The sequence below is a fragment of the Schistocerca nitens genome, chromosome 10 (genome assembly GCF_023898315.1).
Source record: "Schistocerca nitens isolate TAMUIC-IGC-003100 chromosome 10, iqSchNite1.1, whole genome shotgun sequence".
NCBI classification, from domain to species: Eukaryota; Metazoa; Arthropoda; class Insecta; order Orthoptera; family Acrididae; genus Schistocerca; species Schistocerca nitens.
The window spans coordinates 222,869,242-222,882,053 of NC_064623.1; the positions used below are offsets into that span (position 1 = coordinate 222,869,242).

Here is a 12,812-nt window from a genome sequence, read left to right on the forward strand (position 1 = left end):
AATGGTAGAACGATAGGTTCGATGACGGTTTGGATGCACCGTGCTCTATTCAGTGTCCCCTCGACGATCACCAGTGGTGTACGGCCAGTGTAGGAGATCGCTCCCCACACCATGATGCCGGGTGTTGGCCCTGTGTGCCTCGGTCGTATGCAGTCCTGATTGTGGCGCTCACCTGCACGGCGCCAAACACGCATACGACCATCATTGGCACCAAGGCAGAAGTGACTCTCATCGCTGAAGACGACACGTCTCCATTCGTCCCTCCATTCACGCCTGTCGCGACACCACTGGAGGCGGGCTGCACGATGTTGGGGCGTGAGCGGAAGACGGCCTAACGGTGTGCGGGACCGTAGCCCAGCTTCATGGAGACGGTTGCGAATGGTCCTCGCCGATACCCCAGGAGCAACAGTGTCCCTAATTTGCTGGGAAGTGGCGGTGCGGTCCCCTATGGCACTGCGTAGGATCCTACGGTCTTGGCGTGCATCCGTGCGTCGCTGCGGTCCGGTCCCAGGTCGACGGGCACGTGCACCTTCCGCCGACCACTGGCGACAACATCGATGTACTGTGGAGACCTCACGCCCCACGTGTTGAGCAATTCGGCGGTACGTCCACCCGGCCTCCCGCATGCCCACTATACGCCCTCGCTCAAAGTCCGTCAACTGCACATACGGTTCACGTCCACGCTGTCGCGGCATGCTACCAGTGTTAAAGAATGCGATGGAGCTCAGTATGCCACGGCAAACTGGCTGACACTGACGGCGGCGGTGCACAAATGCTGCGCAGCTAGCGCCATTCGACGGCCAACACCGCGGTTCCTGGTGTGTCCGCTGTGCCGTGCGTGTGATCATTGCTTGTACAGTCCTCTCGCAGTGTCCGGAGCAAGTATGGTGGGTCTGACACACCGGTGTCAATGTGTTCTTTTTTCCATTTCCAGGAGTGTATTTAGCACACTAAACGATCAGTAAGTGCACTTAAAATTGCGGTATGAAGTTTAATCTGAAAGCTCAAAAGTTCGGCCTGGCCGCGGTATGTAAACAAAACGCACTTTACGTGATTACTGTGAAAATACGCGAGTAAGACAAAAACCTTTAATGGTACGCTTGAAGACCACTATAATTAACGTAATTAATTAGTTTAAAGTGTTAAAAACAGTTTATTACTACTTAAATTACTTATATTGTACGAGAGCTGTGACGCAGACGTCCGTATAGCAGGCGCAGGGCTACCAACATGTGAAGGAAGAACGTCCACCAGCCAGTGTATTTGTCAGTCCGTGGTAGTGCTGTTCTCAGTGGTTGGGATCCTAAACGTACAGTGAGGTGACAAAAGTCATGAGATACGAGATATATCGTGTATAAACTCCTTGTGAGCGGCGTAGTGCAGTAACTCCCTGCGCGGCGCAAGCACAACAAGTCTTTGGAAGTCCGTTGCAGAAATACTGAACGACACTGCTTCGCAGCCGACCTTAACAGAGAAAGTGTTGCTGGTGCAGAATGTTGTGCACCAGCTCATCTCTCGATTATGTCCCATAAACGCTGGATGGGATTCATGTCGGTCAAATCATTCGTTCGAATTGTCCAGAATGTTCTACATACCAACTCTGAACAGTTGTGGCCCGGTGGGATGACATCGTCGTTTGGCAACATGACAGCAAAAGCTCTTGAAGTAGCGGAAAACAAGCATTTCTGAAATGGACTGTGTAGCTCCAACTACTACTCCACGTTCAAACCCTTTTATTTCCCATTGTGCGACCATAAGCACGTCGGAAACCTTCTCACATGAATCACCTGACACCAAACGACAGCTCCGCCATGGCAACCCTTTGTTAGCGATACTGCCCTCATTTGTATGTGTGCATATTGCTATCCAATGGCTTTAGTCACCTCACTGAGGAATGTGTGTGTTCTGTGGACTGTGCAGAAACCCAGCAGTCGGACGCTACTAACGCTGAGATGACAGCAAAGTCAGTGGCTGTGGCGCTCAGTATCGCCACACACTACTGGTATACGGCGTCGGGAAACGGGCTTGTTAGTAGCACGTGACACATCCAAGTGGGTAGTGCGACCAAGTACGGAGCGATAGGGACTGCCAGAAGGGAGATCATTGTTGAGGCTTCCGTTGACACAATGGAGGAGAGCAGAGCGCTGACAGCGGTGTTCCAGTGACAAAACTTGACGCTCGAGCGACACCACATCGTATTTTGAGATGAGTCCCAGTTCTGGGTGCTGCATAACGTACGATCGACACCGACGGAAAAAAAATCGCAGCACCAAGAAGGTGTTGTGTGACACTGACGAAAGTTATTAGGCATGTTCCTACATCTAGAAGATGATGTCTGTTACAATTTTGCGCCAGTCGCATAAGAGTGGAGCTAGTAGTGGCACTATGACAGTGCAGGGCAAGCTTGCTTTAAATACACGCTGTGTAGGTCCTGAGAGTTTTTGAGACTGGACGAGGTGAGTTGATGTTAGTGAATGAATGCGTTTAAGGCGGAAAAGACGCCATTGTCAACACCTCACTGATTTTGGACGAGGTCTACGATAACTGGATGTTCCTTCTCCGTTGCTGCAAAAAGGCATGGCAGGAATGTAGCCAGTGCACGTGTTTGCTGGTAGTGGTGGTCACGAAAATGTATGGTCGTAGGGAAACTAGGGACGGGATGACTACATGGCAATACCGACAGGGAAGACTGTGGTGGTGGCGAACGGCTCTAGCGCATCGTACTGCACCTGCAGCAGAAACCTCAGCAGCAGTGGGCACGGTAGCGACAGAACGAAGTTGCAAATCGATTACTTCAAGGACCTCTCCAAGTCGGGCGCCCTGCAACGTGAATTCCACTGACACGGAACCTCCGCCGTCTGCGACTTCAGTGGTGTCAAGCGAGCGCTCGTTGGAGAGCAGGGTAGAGGTCGCTTGTATTCTCTCGGTGCCCACGATGGCCTTGTGTTGGTTACGACGAGACCAGTTGAGGGCCAGCAACCAACCCCGACCTGGAGCTATGGCCTCGGGAGAGACTTCGTATGACAACAGGAGCACTCTCAGGGCTATCCCACGCAACCTGACTGCAAACACGTACGTCAGTCTGGTGATTCGACCTGTTACGCTGACATTTATGAACGGCATTACAGGGGGTGTTTTCCAACAGGCTGTCGCTCCGCTCACCCACTGACCGCTGTCGTCATCCAAACGCTCTACAGTGTGTCGATCACCACATCTCCAGTCGAGCACACATTGGACATCATTGGACGGCAATTCCAGCGTCATCGCATTTACCGTCCCTGCTCTGACCGACTGAGTGCAACAGGCGTGGAACGCCATCCCACAAACTGACATCCAGTAATAGTACAAAACACTGCTTGCACGTTCGCCTGTCTGCACTCAACGTTCTGGTCATTACAGCGGTAGTTAATGTACCAGTACACACTTGTAATGGCTTATCTCGCGATTATATTAACCCGTGATGTTGCAATGTCAGTCACTTAAATATGTTACCTAGACGAATGTATTCCCGACGTTTCGTCACTCTACATTAATTTCCTTTTTAGTGTTGTGAATTCTTTTCCGTCAGTATATTTCTTCTTCGGAGATGCGAGCAGCGCATGATACACCGAGTGCGGTCGACGAAGACAGCACCCATACAGCAGGTGCGTCCGTCACTTTTATGATGGCGTGAACTCTGCCAGTGAGGTATCAGAATATCCGTGGAGGGAAGGCAGTCCAATCTTCTTTCAGCTTCAAGTTTAAGAAATCATTCACACAGCAGGATCATACAAACAAGTCGTTTCATTGTGATACACACTCCCCAATGGATGGTATAGAAATAAGAATCTGTGCCGTAAGAAGCAACTGACTGAGATGGAAACGAATAAACCGCCAATTCGGTTTTACAGACAGTACTCTACTGCCACTGGCCCCACACCAAGCTTGCACGTATCACGAACCTCTCGCCCAGTTCAAAGCCCCTAGCTATTTGAAAATAGCGCAGGTGACTCCTAAGAAAGGTAAATGAGCGGACCCCCATAATTATAGACCAATATCCTTAACGACGATTTCCTACAGAATCCTTGGAAACATTCTAAGTTCAAATCTAAAGTTTCGTTGAGACAGACAAACATCGCTCGTGCGAAACATAAGTAGGGTGCTGCTGGACATACTCACATTGATTAAATTTCTAGTCGCAACGCTGCCAAGCGATACGAAATGGAATGGGCACATCACGTTGGTAGAAGGAAAATCGAATGGCTCTGAGCACTATGGGACTTAACATCTATGGTCATCAGTCCCCTAGAACTTAGAACTACTTAAACCTAACTAACCTAAGGACATCACACACATCCATCCCCGATGCAGGATTCGAACCTGCGACCGTAGCGGTCGTGCGGTTCCAGACTGTAGCGCCTAGAACAGCTCGGCCACCACGGCCGGCTAGGAAAGTCGAATGCTCGATATCTTTTATTGGGAGATTTTTGGGAAAGTGTAGCTGACTTATAAAGGAAGGCGTGTGTAGAATACTAGTGCGACGCAATTTTGAGTGCTCTTCGAGTGTTTTGGATACCCGTTAAGTTAAGGTTAAAGGAAGGGTTCGAAGCAACTCAGAGACGGGGTGCAAGATTTGTTACTGGTTAATTCGATCAACAAGCAAGAGATGTTTCACGAACACAAATGGGAATCCCTAGAGGAAACACGGGGCTCTTTTTCACAACGCACTGAAGCGTAAATTTGGAGAACAGGCATTTCAGACCATCTGTGGAGCGATTCCACTGCCGCCAACATACATTTCACATAAGGACCACCAGAATAAGATGCGAGACATTAGGGCTCTGGCGAAGGTGTATATATAGTAGTTTTTCCCTCGCTCTGCTTGCATGTTGAACGGAAAAGGAAACTACTAGTGGTGGTACTGGCACCCTCCCCCAGGCACCTTATGGGGCTTTATGGAGCACGTATGTAGATGCACAAGTAGACACTGTAACAGCATCTCCACACCTCTCTGTCAGCATTACCCACGAAGAAAGGTAATATTGTCGAGATATCCGCCAAAGGCAAATCCTTGCACTGGATTGCAACATGATAGGGCGCGATACAAATCACTCGTTACTAGTAGGATAACAGTGGTCTCACCCCACTCTGTGCGCTGCCTACATCAGGGCAAACATACATTCAGGGGCGTGCCTATTGTTCTCTTTCATTTGACAGGTCCTCAACTTATTGTTCTGCTAAGAGGATTATGAGACCCTGGCAATAATTCATCCTTAGCCTATTATTTTTTTATGTCATCCCTACCCTCCCCCCTCGCCCTCCCTCTCTCAGAAACCCAGCACCACTTCTGATATGAAATTAATTGGCTAATTAATTAAATTGATGGAAAAAATAGTCGGGAAATAGCTCAATTGTGCCACTTTCAGTATTCACAAGCTGCTACAGGTTATTCAAATAGCCATCTCCCTACCACTATATCAATTTGATTGGCTAATTAATTAAATATATATTTTTCAGTTTTCCTCCCTTCTGGAAATATTGACTGATCGATTGCAGTGTATAATTGTACCGTTACAGATTGCTTAAACATACCTGAAAAACTTTCTCACGTCTCGCAACCCGCGGAGGCTGCCCTGAGTTGGTGTGTACTGGGGGCCCCTCAAAACAATGCATCTATCAGTAGCCACACCACGCGCCATCTGCCTCATGTGCATGCAGAGCGGATGGCATGCTAATCCCAAAATAAAATCACACATCCTGTTAGCGTCCTCTGCCACCCCAAATGGTCTGTATTCATGAAGAGCAGTTGTAGACTGGGCTCGCTGTGTTTCTTCAGGAGACGTGGAATATAGAGTCTACAGTACCCTCCTATATCTGAGCAGGTGCAAATTATATCGACGACAGGGCGGGTTGGTCAAAGACGATGTGGGGGGATCTTTCAATCTCTAACTTTACTCTTAGGCGAGAACACTCTGTGACTCTCCTGTCCACATAGGAAATTTGGACAATTGTAATTGTAAATTATGTACTACGATCGAAGTGCTAGATATATGTAGATCAGTATAGGACGCTGTTTGGTATTTTTTTGGTGTATATATTCGAGAGTCAGCCATGAATAGACGTACAGCACATTCATCTATCTACATTCGCAACCTACTACATGGTACATGCAAGGTAGTGGAGGGGCAGTCTTAGTGACGGGAAGATATTGGGAAGCATACTGCCGTGTCATTGTTCAGCATTTAAGTTATGGAAAAACGATAGAATTGCTGAAACTGATCGCAATATCAACTGTGGCGCTTATTACAATACCTCGTCCCATATCACCAGTATATTTCCATCCCATCTGTCCACTGGTTCAAAATGGTTCAAATGGCTCTGAGCACTATGGGACTTAACATCTATGGTCATCAGTCCCCTAGAACTTAGAACTACTTAAACCTAACTAACCTAAGGACATCACACAACACCCAGCCATCACGAGGCAGAGAAAATCCCTGACCCCGCCGGGAATCGAACCCGGGAACCCGGGCGTGGGAAGCGAGAACGCTACCGCACGACCACGAGATGCGGGCTGTCCACTGGTACACTGTCGACTACCACATAATGATTGGCTAATGTCCATTGTTTGAGATGGAGAGTCATGTTGAGAGAAGCACGTTCTGGGGATGACCTGCGTGAAATAGTGATCATGTACAAGACTGAAATATACGGTATCAGTCAAAATGGAACACCTAGACATCTGCTACCATATCACAATGGAAGATAAGTTTAAATGTTGAGGTCATCAACCGCCTTCGGGGAACTGTGTGGCATGCCCAATAATGCCACAAACTCTTCCAGTTTCCAAACTTTGAGATGTCTTCCTCATTTTTATCTATGAAAAACACCACCTCTTTCATTTCAACCATTATGTGTGTTTTCGGAGCAGCATAGTTTACACCATGCAATATCCAGCTTTCTGTGAGAGTCAATGGATCGAAATGTCTTAATGTCTGTTTAGCCATCTTCAACTTTTGTAGGCCTGTCTTCCTCAGTTGCGTGTTTAGCACCTGACACTGACCTCGATGTCATGGTGCAAAAAAAGAAAATATATGGCGGGGTATGCAGCTGCAGTCACACAGTGCTTGGATGTGTTATAGCAGAAAAACAATACATCAAACTGTTTATGAAAGAACAACACAGGGACCATCTCTTGTGATTTATAGTCTGTGGGATATGGTTTCTACAATACAGGCGACGAAAGTTTACACCAATCTGTGCAGGTGTCTTTGATCACAAGCCATCTGCTCCAGGGGATCAATATCTGTATATTTAATAGGATCGCCACATACGCTCGACACCAGAATGCAACAATACTTGTGTTCAATTTATTGGAAGAGAGGAACACAGTAATATCTTATCAAGTACTTTACTGGCTGACGTGAGTGGAGTTTTAATAGTTCATGGTGTTTCTCTCTTTGATTGTACAAAATAACGAGGATATAGAGAATTTTTGGATGACAGACATAAATGCACCCTGAGCGATGCAGTCTCCTTTGGACTGTAGTACCTATGTGTAGTTCGGAGACACCACACTGCAATAGCAAAGCCCTCATCCTCCTTTTAGTTCGTGTATGATGAGGAGTCTTTATAATTTTCCTGGTAAGAAAGACCACCGAAACTGCTCATACTGTCTTCCCTACTACCTCGTGTTGCAGGTGAATATTTCGTTTGACACTGGCTTTACACATTGTACACGGTTGGTGGAGCTACGACGACATGTTCCCATTTCTGTTGAGTGGTCAAAACACTGTACTGTCGCATTAAGTCAGCTCACCCAGTTTCTCCAGTGGTAGCAGAAGGTTGTAGATATAGTGCTCTCCGACTTCTGCTCAGTTCTGACTTAAACTGGAACGATCGAATAGAGAAAGCTGCAGGAAAGGCGGGGGAGTTACAAGATGCAGAGGAACTGGCTAAAATTACGTTGGAGTTTATCTGTATGGGACCTTAACAGACATATTAGAATAACGTGACTCGTTTCGAGCTGTGACAGTGCCACGAATATGACTCATCAGTGGCTGTAATCATTAAATTATACCTCCGTAGGATCCAACACAAGTATGTGGTTGAATGGAGAGACTTGATTCCAAATTACGGACAGCATGTCTACCGGAATGTGTAACATTCTTAGTGTCTCTCGTGTGTGCTTGTAGAACCAAGTCCATTTTTTAATGCAGGGTGATGGTAATGTAGTCGTTGTCATCATAACGCGGTCCTTACACGAAATGTATGATGCCAATGGTAGAATCCTTCTGCGGTCAGCATAAAATGTGTATTCTCAGTAGTGTTCCTGGAAAAGAACATCGTCTTCCCTCCAGGGATTCCCATTTGAGCAACCTGATGATTGTAATCCGAATGCTGAAAAAAAAAATACTCATCATGCAAAGTGACATTCATCATCAGTTTACTTAATTAGCCTATCAATTTGATATCAATGCCATCTGGGAGATGGAAGCGATGGCTATGGTACCAGAGATATGATTCTTGAGTTGAAGAGGAAATCAGGTGTTTTTATAATTGCAGCGATTCATTTTAACGAAATTTCGATCTTCCACCTACACCGAGAGAGACGGACTTCGTAATAAATTCATATGCATTACCGAATTTATAATGTGATATGTAGTACAAATCGGATTTTTACAACGTCTCTGCGATGTACCTTAAGAGACTTCATATGTGGCGTGGCATTTCATTACTCTAAGGGAGTTCTGAAGTGAGGATGCGTCCAGTGACGGAGGTAGATCTTAGGACTCTCACGACCGAAAATGAGTTTAATATTTTAGTCCTGTGCTGCATGATGTAACAGATATTAGGCTGATTAGAACAGATTTTTTTCTACCTGATGAAAAAATACTTGGAGGGAATGTAGCCTACGCCATACTGTTACAGGATTTTCAAAACATGTAACAACACTTTAGTTATGTGTATACCCTGATTTCTTCTGTCATGTATAAAAGTAGAAATCCACACTTTGATTGAGGAACTCGAGGCATATGGTCAACAATATCGCTATGTCAGGTTGGGTAAAGTGGATTTTTTAAACTTGGGGGAGGGGGGATATGTTGGGGTGGAATTGGCTAGAACTACCACATACATCCAAGCTGCAGCTGATTGTTTGGCGGTACACAGCAGCTGGCTGCAGGGGTGGTCACAAGGAACCCGCTAACAGAAGCAATGGATTAGCTCAGCCTGTGACAGGGAGTTAAGTACAAAGAATGCACCGACCAGTCTGATTTTTCCCACGGCAGCAGGGGCTGGCGAAGTGGGAAGTGTGCTGGTTGAGTGGGGATAGAAGTGGATGTGTGTGTTGCGGGAGAGAAGGTTCAAAATTACAGGTCTTTGCACTGGACTTATTGATAACATTCGAATTCATACCACCCCAATCATCCCTGGACGCCTTCCGTGGCTGGTGGTATTGCTAGCACACACGTCCAGGACTGCAGCTGTGGCAGAAGTGGGAGTTATCACCAGTGTAGTTTTCACTGATCCCTGAGCACTAGCGTCAGCGGCATATGACGATATTGGTGCACTGTGTGTGTACATCAGTACATGAGTGTGTGGAATGTGCCAGTGTTTTGGCGATCTCCCACATCTACCCACGACAGCTACAGCTACAGACTGATTTGTGGTTAAGTGTGCCGTGTTTAGTGCTTTTCAATGCATCACAATGGACTCTTGTCTTTCAGTGGTATTTGCTGTTGTTTCCATCCTATCACGCAACAGGGCCATCCTCCTTCTGAATGTAGTGGAGAAAACCAATTTAGGAATTCTACAGTCTTTTAAAAATCCAATCCCTGCATCAAATTCCCGATTGACAATGATCTCTGATATCTAGCCATGATGACTTATTGCTCCAGATTAGATCGCTCTTCAAGTGTGTTATGTTTAGTGTTTCAGAGTATATCACAGTGGACTCTGTCTTGCAGAGGTATTTGTTGTTGTTGTCTCTGTACCATCATGTGGTACATCCACCTCCTCCTCCTGCACCTCCTCCTCCTCCTCCTGCACTCTTCTTCCTGGTGTAGCTGAGAGAACCTGTCAGTTTAGTAATTCTGTAGTACCTTTGAAAAAGAAAGTACATATAGAAGGCCTGTAGTCCTCAGGGACCCCATTACCATCATCGAATTTGAAATTATAACTATCATTTCATAGATCACCACTTCCAGTAGGAATGTCAAATAATAATAGGTTTGGATTATTTGATGAAATTCCTCGCCAAGAGCATAATACAATTGTTTATGCATGCAAACTACTGTGCAGTATTGTTCGTTATTAGTTTTAAACCGTGTGTGTTTGAAGCAAATTATTTAAGTGCCTATATTAATGATTTAATTAATATTTCCTGTGACACATCTTCTGAAGCAGCATTTGTGACATTTTTAAAACATGATATTCCACACCAGATTTAATAACTTCTGAAGCACTGAAGTATTTCATGAAGTGTATCACAAGAAAGCGCACCAGGAGGGCTGGGGTAGTGAGTGGAGTGAAAAAGTGCTGCAGTTATTAGAATATCCCATACTCGTTCATGAGCAAAGCAGTTACCTCTCTCTCAACAATAATTTTTTTCTTTTACTATATTTCCAGTCAGCCTGCTATTAGTTTTGTGATGTCATCAATTTGTGTGTGTGTGTGTTTGTGTTGGTGTGGGTGGGTGAAATAGTTACCAAGTTCGTAATATATCCCATGCATCATGATTATGTGGCCAGAAATAAACTACTTATTAACTTCATCAGTATTTATGGATCGATTCCCAGTCAGGTAATTACTCTGAAGGAAAGCGTCTCTTGCATGTGGTGGTATCTGCATGTATACAGCCCACTTGAGACGACAGAGGATGGTGCCAGGATGTGTGATTTTATTCCAGGGATGAGCGTGACATCCGCTCTGTGCGGGCACAAGGCAGCTGGCGTGTGGGGCCGCCACAGACGGACACATCGCTTTGCGGGGCCTACAGTGCACTCGGACTCCAGACAGACAGCCTGCGTGGGTGGCGAGACGAGAGAAAGTTTTTCAGATATGTTCAAGCAGTCTGTCAGGGTGTAATTACGTGTCTCCTTGACCTGTCGGTCAAAAGAGAACAATAGGTTTGTCTCTGAATGTATACTTGCCCCTGATGTAGGCAACCCACAATGTGTGGCGATGCCGCTGTTACCCTACTACTCCTGTTCCCAGCCATATACTGTCTGGCACTGTAGAAGCTTAATACAAAAGGGTGAGGCCTTTGAGGAGTTGCTCGAACATTGTACCCCATTCTTTTTAGCTTGTCAGTGTGCTAGATGGATTAGTGGTAGCACTTTCGAAATCACGACTGATTTCTTCTGCTGATTTTCTGTTATTTTTTACAACTGTCCTCCACAGTGCTTGACGGTCCCTGTCCATAAGTAGATGAGGTCCTCAAGATCCCACTGCCCCCTGACTTAAGTGTCTTTGATGGGGAATATATGTGATCTTGTGGGCAGTGCAACAGATGAGATAATCGTATGTTGGGAGTGATAAACACATCGTGTGTTCCGACTCCCTGAGTGCCCATCACTCTGTACAGTGCGGATAAAGTTGTCCACAATATCCAGCACGCTCTCCTCAACCTACACAGGTCGGGGAAGCAAGTGTCTTTCTACCTGGAACCAGGGCACATGAGAAACATATTTCACTGTGCCATCTACTGACATGGCTTCTAGCTCTAGTGAGAGGACTGTCCAATCTGTGGCCCTTTTGGAGTACAGGTGACAGTGCAACACCTTTTACTAGAATGAATATTATTTTCAGATGAAAGGGCGGGAACCCTTTGCCGACAGATTTGCTCTATTTTAATTGACGGTCAACCGAATGTGACACGACATTTGGGCTTTTGTGGACATTCGATACGTCCCCAAAAAGTTTAGGGTGACGTGTTTGATGTGTGATCAGGGTAGCGGCCTGATGCGTGCTTTTCGTAAATTATCAGCCAGCTACATACTTCTCTGAATCTGTTTTAGTTTTGCTCTTGTCTTACTTAACTTTACTTAATAGTTGTGGAACATCTGAACAATTTTAACGCTATCTTTCATTGAGCTAGTGTGATATCTACTAACTATGCGAGGCGTGTTCAAAAAGTGTCGCTAATTTTCGTTTTCTAGAGACACTTTTATTATTCGTCTACATTAATGTTATCTTCTTCAAAGTAGCTCCCATTGCTTGACATACACTTATGCCAGCGCTTTTTCATAGTCCCTGAACTTTTCTGGAACTCTATCTTTGCAACAGTGATGCACTTTTAAACTCATATAAACTTGTAAAACGACGGCGCTTTAAAGTTCGCTTCATTTAGAAACAGAAAAAAGTCACACGGGGCTATATGTAGCGCATATGGAGGCTGGGCATCATTCCAATATTGTTTTCTGCCAAAAAATCATGAACAAGTAATAAAGTGTGAACAAGTGAATTATTGTGGTGGAAAAGCCACGAATTGTTTCGCAACAGATCCTGGAGCTTTTTTCGGATTGCTTCTAGAAAACGGCGTTCAAGTTGTGACTAGTAGTACTTCTTACAGATTTTGACCTTTCGGCAAAAACTAGAGATGCCCTAAATCGAAGAAACGCTGACCAGAACCGTCCCAAATAATCATTTCTTTGGGTTTTACCACGTTTGCGTCGGTTGTTCATGTGGTACCCAGAAAGTTTGTCACCCCCAAATTTTTTACCGTCATCTCCAAAAAGGATATAGCACTCGTAAACCGTTTTTTCACTCATAAGAGGTTCACCAAAAGCAATGTTCAACATTTATAAAACTTTGTTAGATTTTATTCCATT

General features: G+C 45.5%; 1 protein-coding gene across 1 annotated transcript in view; it reads right to left on the reverse strand.

Annotated features, from left to right (window-relative positions):
• Positions 1-12,812, reverse strand: part of LOC126210024 (brachyurin-like) — a 149,355-nt gene that overhangs the window by 118,564 nt on the left and 17,979 nt on the right. The window lies entirely within an intron of this gene.